Below are 8,924 nucleotides of genomic sequence, written 5' to 3' on the forward strand. Positions count from 1 at the left end.
ATTTTAGGAATTGAGGAGAAGAGACCAAATATAACAAAAGGTGCTCCATAGCTCTGATCACTTAGGTAATTCCAAGGATTTTGGAAGCTGTGAATCAGGACCAGTGAATGAAAACCAAAATATATATATGAGAAATATATTTTGGTCATCTGAAATAGCAATATCAAATGCATATTTTAGGAGCACAAGTAGCTAGATGAGAGCAGCAGAGAGCTGGCACAACACAACAGGAAAGAGTGTAGGTTCTGGCACTAAACTTAGTTCAAATCATAGTTCAGCCAATTCTTGGCTGTGTGTCCTTAGGCAAGTGAACTAAGCACTCTGGTCTTGCCTCATAGCCTTACCTGTAAGTGGAAGATGGATTTATACTTAACACATGAGGCCAAGAGGTTTAAATCATTTAGGTTATTAATGCCTGTAAAGTACACCCAGGTGATTGTGATCTGGGCCTCTTCCTCTTGCTCAAGTAGTCTCTCCTTCAAGAAGCAGAGAAGAATTGGGAAATGTACAGCTAATTGTTCAAGTCAGTTTGCTAGATTTCAGGGCTGTCCAATAGAACTTTCTGTGATGCCAGATGTTCTAGAGCTTCGTTCTCTAACATGGTGGCCAATAGCCACACGCGACTACTGAGCACTTGAAATGTGGCTACTGTGGCTGAGGCACTGAGCTTTTTATTTTATTTAATTTTAATTGATTTAAATTTATATAGTCACATGTGGCTAGTGGCCTCTGTAGTGGGTAGCCTATCAGAACCATCACTATTTCTGGATGCAGTTTTCAAAGAGCTTTTGTTTCTCTTGTTTCTTACTGTCTCTTTGATACTGTGAGAGATAGGTACACCATTAATCTCATTTTATAGATAAGGAAACTGTGACTCAGAGAGGTGCCCAGCTAATGATCAAGCTGGATCTAGAGTCCTCAGCTCCTGAACAATCCAAGAAGCATGCCCTTCAGAGGTCATAGGATGATTTCTAGGCCCAAATCATGTGTCACCTCATTGTCATGACTGTATAAAGGCTTAGACAGACGCCAAGAGCTAGCTTTGGAGTAGCAGAATTTACAAGTTGGGATCCAAGAGAGAGCAGGGAGGCCATTCCCATGTTGGGCCACTAGAGGGGGGTGTTGCCAGAGCAGTGAGCCCTGGCACAGATCGTTTCCTTCAGGTAGATGCCTTTTAAAGGTCAAACAGATGGCCAACTTCTTGGTGATATTTTCATGTCATATAAAGGCACTGGTTCCAATATATCTTTCCCTGAGATCAGAATGCACTGATTAGATTCAATGGTTGTTTGTTTGTTTTTGACCTAGTTATTCAGAGGCAAATTTCCAAAGGTTTATTAAGCCTTACCAGTCATCTTCTGACAGTGGGCATGAGCAGGAGGAAGAAAGGACAGGTGAGCAATGTGAAGAGGAGGAAGGTGGGGTGGGGTGGGGTTTATGGAAGGACCATGTCACTGATAAGGGGAGCGCAGAGGGAACTGAAGCTAAGACTCAATCACTAAGCCAACTCTTCCTCTCCTGTGACAAGGAAAAACACACGAAGACTTTAAAAGGATTCCCATGATGCTACCTGGGGCTGTGGAGGGAGGCAGGAAGGGCTGCAAGTCATCCTGGGACCAGACCCTGGTCTCTGAGTGCTAACATGTCCATTGCATCCTAAAGAGGAAAATTTCTCCTCCTTGGTCTTAAGCAATATCTTTCCAACCTGAGAACAAGTTGGTCGGGGGACAATACTGCCTCCATTCTCTTGGGAACGGAGCCTCGGAGAGCCCAGTGACCTGCCCAAGATCACTCAGCTGGAGGACTCTGAAACGGCAGGACCAGTGGGGGGCCAGCGCTGAGACTCAGCTGAACAGCATGGTTGCACAGGTTACGCCCATGCCATTGCAGGAGGCAACACACATGTGGGCGTCTCCCTGGATGTGTATGTACATCTCTAATCAGAGTTTTTCAGCAGATGGCAAATGGTGATCAAATGTCTTGAGGGAGGGTTGCCTTTTTTGCAAAAGGTACCATTTGACCCTCAGAAGCCCTGGCATGACAGCAGTCACTCCTCTATTCTCAAGGAACTGGAGCCGTGATGGGCAGTTCAGGCTGCTCCTGCTCAGCTGGCCCACTTATGCACCTTTGCTCAGGCTAATTACAAACTCTACTGAGAACCTGCTAAATCCCTGCCGGAAATTAGGGAAGGGATAGAGGCTGGAGGTCAGAGGAAGATGCCCTTTAGTGAAGAAGAGTTTTTGGGGAAAAAAGACCGAGTTAAAATAAAAAAATTCATTCCCTATCGACCAGGAAAGGAACAGAAGCAACAGATAAAAAAAAAACATGGATTCTGGAGCCAGCCAGACTAGAGGTCAAGTCTGGGCTTCAGCACTTACTAGCTGGCTGACAGGCAGCAAGCTCCTTAGCTTCTCTGAGTCTCAGTTTCTTCCTCTGTAACTGGTGGTAGTGTTATACAAAACAGCACACAGAGAGGGCTTGGTGTGGTTCTAGACAGGGTACCACAAAGCTTACATACCGCCTTCGCTGTTGGATGTCGGGTCAGCAGTCAGACAGGGGGAGCCAGAGGGGCTAGGCTGGGAATGCGGAAGTCTTAGACCCTGAGCTGAGACACCCTTTGCAGTCCTGGCTGCAGCCCTAGGAAGGAGCCTGGGCCACCGGGGAACGTGAGCCATGTTCTCACCAAGGCCCACTCAGGCATCGCGGCCCCAAATTCTTAACAGACCCCAAATTCTTGAGGGAAACGATCTGTCCTGGGCACTGAGCATCCCAGCACAGTCCTATGAAATACGCCAAGAACAGAAGGCCCTGGTTGCTCGTTACCTGACTGTTTTTCAAGATGGTATTTGCAGTGAGCACCCTGGAGGGATGAAGTAATGTCTCAGTGACGAAGAGCAAGCTTGCTTGCCACTCTCTATAAAAGTGGTGGCTTCCTCAAGCTCAGTGATCCTCAGCCGTGGTGCAAAGAACTGCGTGGACAGCATTGCCCTGGGTGCCTCTGCGTTGCCCTGTGTGACACTGGGCAAGGGACACTGATGCCCACACGGTGCTCACTCTGCTTTCCCTGCCCTGAGTAACAAAGTCCTTCGGCTCTGACTGGGAGTGTCCTGTCTTCAGCCAGCGTCCATGAAACAGGACCAGGCTGGCTCATTACCTTGGAAGTAGGGTAAAACCCCAGACCCAGGCTTTGGGAGCCTTCTAGTTGGGTAGAGGAACCGTGGAGATTTATCATTTAGAAATTTTTTTGTTTCTGAAGCTACATCTGACTATCAGACACACGAGGGACCCGGTAGGAGAAAAAACACACACATCGAAATCTATCAATGCACCTGTCCCCTTGGGCATTAGTGCAGACTTGGAGGGCCTTATGAGTCAGGCAGCAGGTGGGCTGAACAAGGCGGCCATGGTGCCGCCAGCTGGGTCCTGGAGGAAGTGGGGGTGCCTGGGAGAGGGAGCGGATGAGGGGTGGGCCAGGGCCTGCAACACTTGATTGACTGTGGACTGTACAGCCTGTCCTACCCCACCGATCTCCAGCGTTGTTAAAGAAAAGTCAAAACCGGGAATTTAAAGTCACAACTTGCTTTTATTTTACTAACCATTCTGTTTGTGTACTTGGCTGTTAGCTGCACGGAGTCCTAGGGGGAAAGATAGATAAAAGACAACAGACAGGCATGCAGACAAATGTCAGAGAGGCAAAGAGCCCCTGCTCTGCTGGCCGCATTCAAAGGAGGTGAGAGAGGGAATGACAGAGATGTTCAGAGCTTGAACTGCACCGTGGGAAGTACGGGATAATTTCTTGTCATGGCATTCTTATAAGGAAGGCCGTGTTTTACATCGGGGCATATCTTTGGTATTTAATGCTGATTTTTGTTTTTCTAAAAGGAAAGAAACCAAAAGCAGATTTAGCTACAAGAGAGCCTGTGGAGTTGATAATACAGAAAGAGGGAAGGGGCATTCTCGAATCTGGACATGGGGAGGTTGCCTCAGCACAGAGGCACATTTAACAGTGGGCTCACCAGGCATACGCCCTAGGCCCCGACTTCTGAAGGGCCCTGCAAAACCCCAACTTTACACTTTTTTCTAATGACACCAAGTTTGGTTTCATATGTGCAATTTTAATTACATACAAGTTCACAATCAGTGGTAAAACCTGATAGCATGTTTATATTCGCTTATTTTCATTATTTCATTACTACACTGCATACTATACACATACCATGCTGCATAGGCCCCGCACAGCTGTACTACCGCTCCTTGGAGCAATACAATCGTATTTGCTACTTTGTACTAACAAAGGTTCTCCTGCAGTGCAGACTTAGGTTATATGCAAATATGCAGGGATGTAAACTAGTTTGTGGATATGTACTTGTTTCATTTATGGTTTTAAAAATAGTTTTCTGTGCATATAAATATTTTTATTTTCCCTGTTTCTCTCTCTTTTTTTAAAGAAGCCCAATATTTTCTTCTGCGCCCGGGGCCTTGACCAACCTTAATCCGCCTCTGCCTCAGCAGGTCTTACAGTAGAGTCCACCGTTACACATGATGGTCTGGTCTGGGACAGTCTGGAAGGAAGGTGTTAGGAAGCCTTCAGGATTAGGCCATGGCATGACTTTTCTAACTGTCCATACTGTGGGACATGGGAGGCAAGCTTGGCTGAGCCAGGAGTCTCTGGTGCTTGAGAACTCAGGACTCTGAGTAATGCGGGACCAGAAGAAACCAGATCTCCAGCTTCTGTTAGAGGAGAGACATTTTGGCTCACATAACCAAATTACCGAGTCACAAGCACAGGAGAGCCCCAGGGCCAGGGACGACAAGAACCCCAGGTAGGAACTCAGCCAGGATGTTCCCCATCGCTCCTCTCTGCTCCTTCTGCCTCAGCCCTGCTCTGGGCACCTGCCTACCAGACCCCAGCTCTACCAGCCTGGAGGATACCCAGAATGCCAGGGGACTTTGTGACTGAATGGTCCAACACAGACACCTGTGTCACCTGAGGTGGAGAGGACCACCCAAAGGAACAAGCCTGGGTCTGTTGGGGCACACAGGGGGTGAGGCTGTTATATGATGGCAGCTTCCATTTAACCATGTGGTTAGAGCCCCAGAAAAAGGGCGGGGGTTTGGAAGTTGCTGGACTCCCCTGGTGGTGGGACAGCGGGCATCTGCCACAGTATATAAACCGAAGAGCAGGTCTGTCCTGGAGCTCTGGGGTCTTGGCTCTCTCTTCATTCTTCCCAAAGTAGCTGTGCAAGCTTTGTGCAGCCTGCAAAGTCTGCCTGGGGAGCTCTGGCCCTCCCTTCATTCTGCTTGTGGGCTGAGTCTCTTGGTAGCTGGATGATTCCCCACCCAGGACACTTCTCTGTGTGACAGAAAACTCTGGGCAGGGCTGGGGAAAAATGGGCCTAATTCAAAGTGTAAGGCAGGTCCCGCCTATATTGTGCCTCCTTCTGTACAACAATGGGAGCTCCTTCCCTTTTTCCTTAAAGCAGAAGAGGGTTTGGCTAAGAATGATGGGGACAGTTACAGGGGGCTCCTTCTTCCTTGTCTGTAGCCAAGCCTCTCGCCCTCACCAGGGCACAGGTGTTTGGGCCCTGATGCGTGCATCAGCGCCACCCCTGGGCCTGCGGCCAGCTCTCCGCACTTTACAGCATCCATGAAGTTGCACAGGGTCTGCAAACTACCCCCTTTGCACCCCACCTCACTCCCCTTTCATTGGTTGGTTCATGCCTTGCTTGTGGCTGGGCAGATGACCCCCACCTCCACCACAACAAACAACAGGTAAACAAGCTGCTCCCTGGCCCTCTGTAGAAAGCAACGCCAATCCCTGGGCCGTGAGAACTCACGATCCGTGAGTTAGTCCCTAGGAGTCACAGGCACCAGCCTCATCTCCTAAGAGGCGCTGATGTCCATTGAGTGCTTCCCTGCGCCTGCACTGAACACTGCCCCTGCTGGGCTTGTGCTCCCGCTGGGGACATCTGCGTGAAAGGGGCTGTGTCCTCATGTGACAGATAAGGACACTGGGGCACTGAAGGGTTAAGTGACTGGCCCAAGCTCACACAGCTAGTAGACAGTGGAGCTCGTTTCCAATTATTATCAGTTTGACTCTGGAGAGGCCTTCTTAACTAGTCCATGGCCGGTGGAGCCGCTGAGAGTGGGGAGGTCAGTCATTCATCTGTTCATGCATCAAGGTGCTGGGTGGGAAAAGGATGTGTGGCAGGAGGGTGGGGATGCGGGAGGTCCTCTCTGTGCAGTATTAATGCTTTTAAGCCTAATAACAATAATAGCAACACCTGTCTCATAGGGTTAATGGGAATATCAAATGAAATAATGCACAGAGGGGACTGGTCAGTAATGGCCACCTCTAACTCCTTGGTGTTTGCAGTGACCACAGAAATGCTTGTCATATAGCATCTGTGACGTAGATACCACGTGGATTCAATTGGTCAGCGAGATCGGTTGATTTAGTCTCCTACTCAGCTCATAAATCACCAGCCCTTTTCAGTTGTGACAAATTCCAGGGCTGGCCTCCGTGCTTCCCTCCCCATGCTGAAGCAGAGGCGGGGAGAGGAAAGGAGGGTCATGGGCTTGCACAGGGAGTCCAGCTGAGTCTCTCTGTGTCACTGCAGGATGACCACTTAAGATCCCCAAGCCTCATTTCTCTGGCATGTAAAAGATGGGCCCAGTAATACCTACCTTATATGAAGTAGAGGGGAGAATAAAATAAAAAAACTATACATGAAACTTTGAATACTGGGTTTGGCATGTGCCTGGTGGGGCAGACTATTTTCCAAAGTGGTCACAGCACTAGCTATACTTCCAGTCTCATGCTCTTCTAGAAGTTTGTCATTTCCATTTGAAGAGATAAAGTCTGCTCCCCCCTGCTCCCCACCCACTTGAACCCCGAAGGGCCTTGTAATGTACCTTCTGCATGGTTCTAGTCTCTCCTACCTGTGTGAAAAAAGAAATCACAATAGGTCATACTAACAGCATAGAAGACACATGTAGGCTCTTTAGGAAAAACGCTTTATGCACAGGGTGGGGGATGTTGCTAAGTATAGATTTCACATTTATCAGCCACTCACTGAATGCCCGGAATTATTCTACAGGAAACATGTGGGCGGAGGTGTCTTTTGTTTGTTACCAGAAGCCCTAACGCACAGGCTTTCATCTCTCCCCTCAGAACACTGATGGTCTTGACTGGGAGGCACAAGTGGCTTGAGCAGAGGCTGCCTTTGTGTTTTCTGCCTCTTACCTCTGTTTAAGATCAATGCACAACATCAGCTGTGTGTGCCTGGCAAGCTGTGACGTGTGTCCAAGCCTGGGTTTGTGAATTCAGTGGTGAATGATGTGCAGAGGGAAAAAATGGGAAGGGAGATTTTTATTTACTAAGATATAAACTATTAACATCTAAAAATTTACATTAAAATTTTTAATTAAATTTAAAATAAATTTTCCAAGGAGAGGGAAAGGGTGAGGGGAGAGAGAGAGAGAGAGAGAGAGAGAAAGAGAGAGAGAGAGAGAGAGAGAGAGAGAAAGAGAGAGAGAGAGAGAGAGAGAGAGAGAGAGAGAGAGAGAGAGAGAGAAACATCTATGTGAAACATCCATCAATTGCCTCCGGTATGAACCCCAACCTGGGACAGAACTCACAACATAGGCATGTACCCTGACCAGGAATCGAATCTGTGACCTTTCAGTCTATGGGACAACACTCCAACCAACTGAACCACACTGGCCAGGGTGACATTTACATTAAAAAAAAAAAAAAAGATACTTATGGTTACTGCCTCCAACAACCTTCTTCCAGTGAAGTCATACTGAGACAGTAAATAGACTGCAAGAGAAGAGGGCAGGGAACTCCCCTGGGTCCTGTGTTCAGTGGCTCTTCTGGAAAGGCTGAGATAGGACAGCACATTGCCCCCTGAAGGTAGGGGAGAACCCTTAGATAGTGGGAGCAGGGAAATTCAGTCTGGGCTCTAAATGTGTCCCAGCTGCGAGGCTGCCGTGTGCAAACGTGGGTGGAGCCTCTGACTGTTCTCACCAGGACAGACTGTCCACATTGCTGCCTGGGGCTGGGGACGCCTGAGGTTGGTGGAGGCTTAACAGAGACCCTGGCGTACATGTCCCAATAACGACAAGCAAGGAGCAAACTGTTTCCTTTATATATCTTGTAACTTCAGTTAGACTTAAACATGGATGATGCATGATATAGAGGAAAAATGTTGATGTTTAGTCAGCTAAATGTAGACTCATATGCTACCCTGACACTTGGATAAGTGTGGACCTTGGACCATTTGCTTAATCTCTCTGCATCTCTGTTACTGTCCTGAGGACCAAATGCAGTGATTGATGTGAAATGGTAGGTGTTCAGTTCACCTCACTTCTTCCTCCCTTTCCTTCAGGGCAACAATGGCCGAGCAATCTGTACCCTCTGCTTCCCTCCAGCATCTGAAATGTGCTGGGCACATAATTATTAGTTACAGCCTGATGATGCACAAACTGGGCTTTTGTTTACAGGTTATTCCTGAAGCTAATTATTTGTAAACATTCAGTAGACACTGCAAAACGCAAGTGCTGGGGACCAGGATAGGACAAATGCCTTCACCAGCCTGGACACGGTCAGACTGGCGCCAGTTGGATTATGCCAGGAGAATGTGTTCCTCTCTAGACTGAACGCTAGGATGCTAGATGGAAAACCAGCCCCTCAGTTAGCTGACAGGTTTTCTGTATAGAAACAGAGCAGGGCAGGCCAGGCCGGGCCGGGCCTGAGCCATCAGCTGGGCCATGGCTCTGTCAAACCCTTGGGATCTCCACGTCATCATGCCATTAATTACCAATTTGTGCTTGGACAGGCAATTGGAAACATTATGATGCATTGGAGGGGGTTGGTGACAGCTTGGCCAAGCCCAACTATTGCAACATTTGGCCTCTTT

The sequence above is a fragment of the Furipterus horrens genome, unplaced genomic scaffold, assembly GCF_987537825.1.
Source record: "Furipterus horrens unplaced genomic scaffold, mFurHor1.1.pri manual_scaffold_2, whole genome shotgun sequence".
Taxonomy (NCBI): domain Eukaryota; kingdom Metazoa; phylum Chordata; class Mammalia; order Chiroptera; family Furipteridae; genus Furipterus; species Furipterus horrens.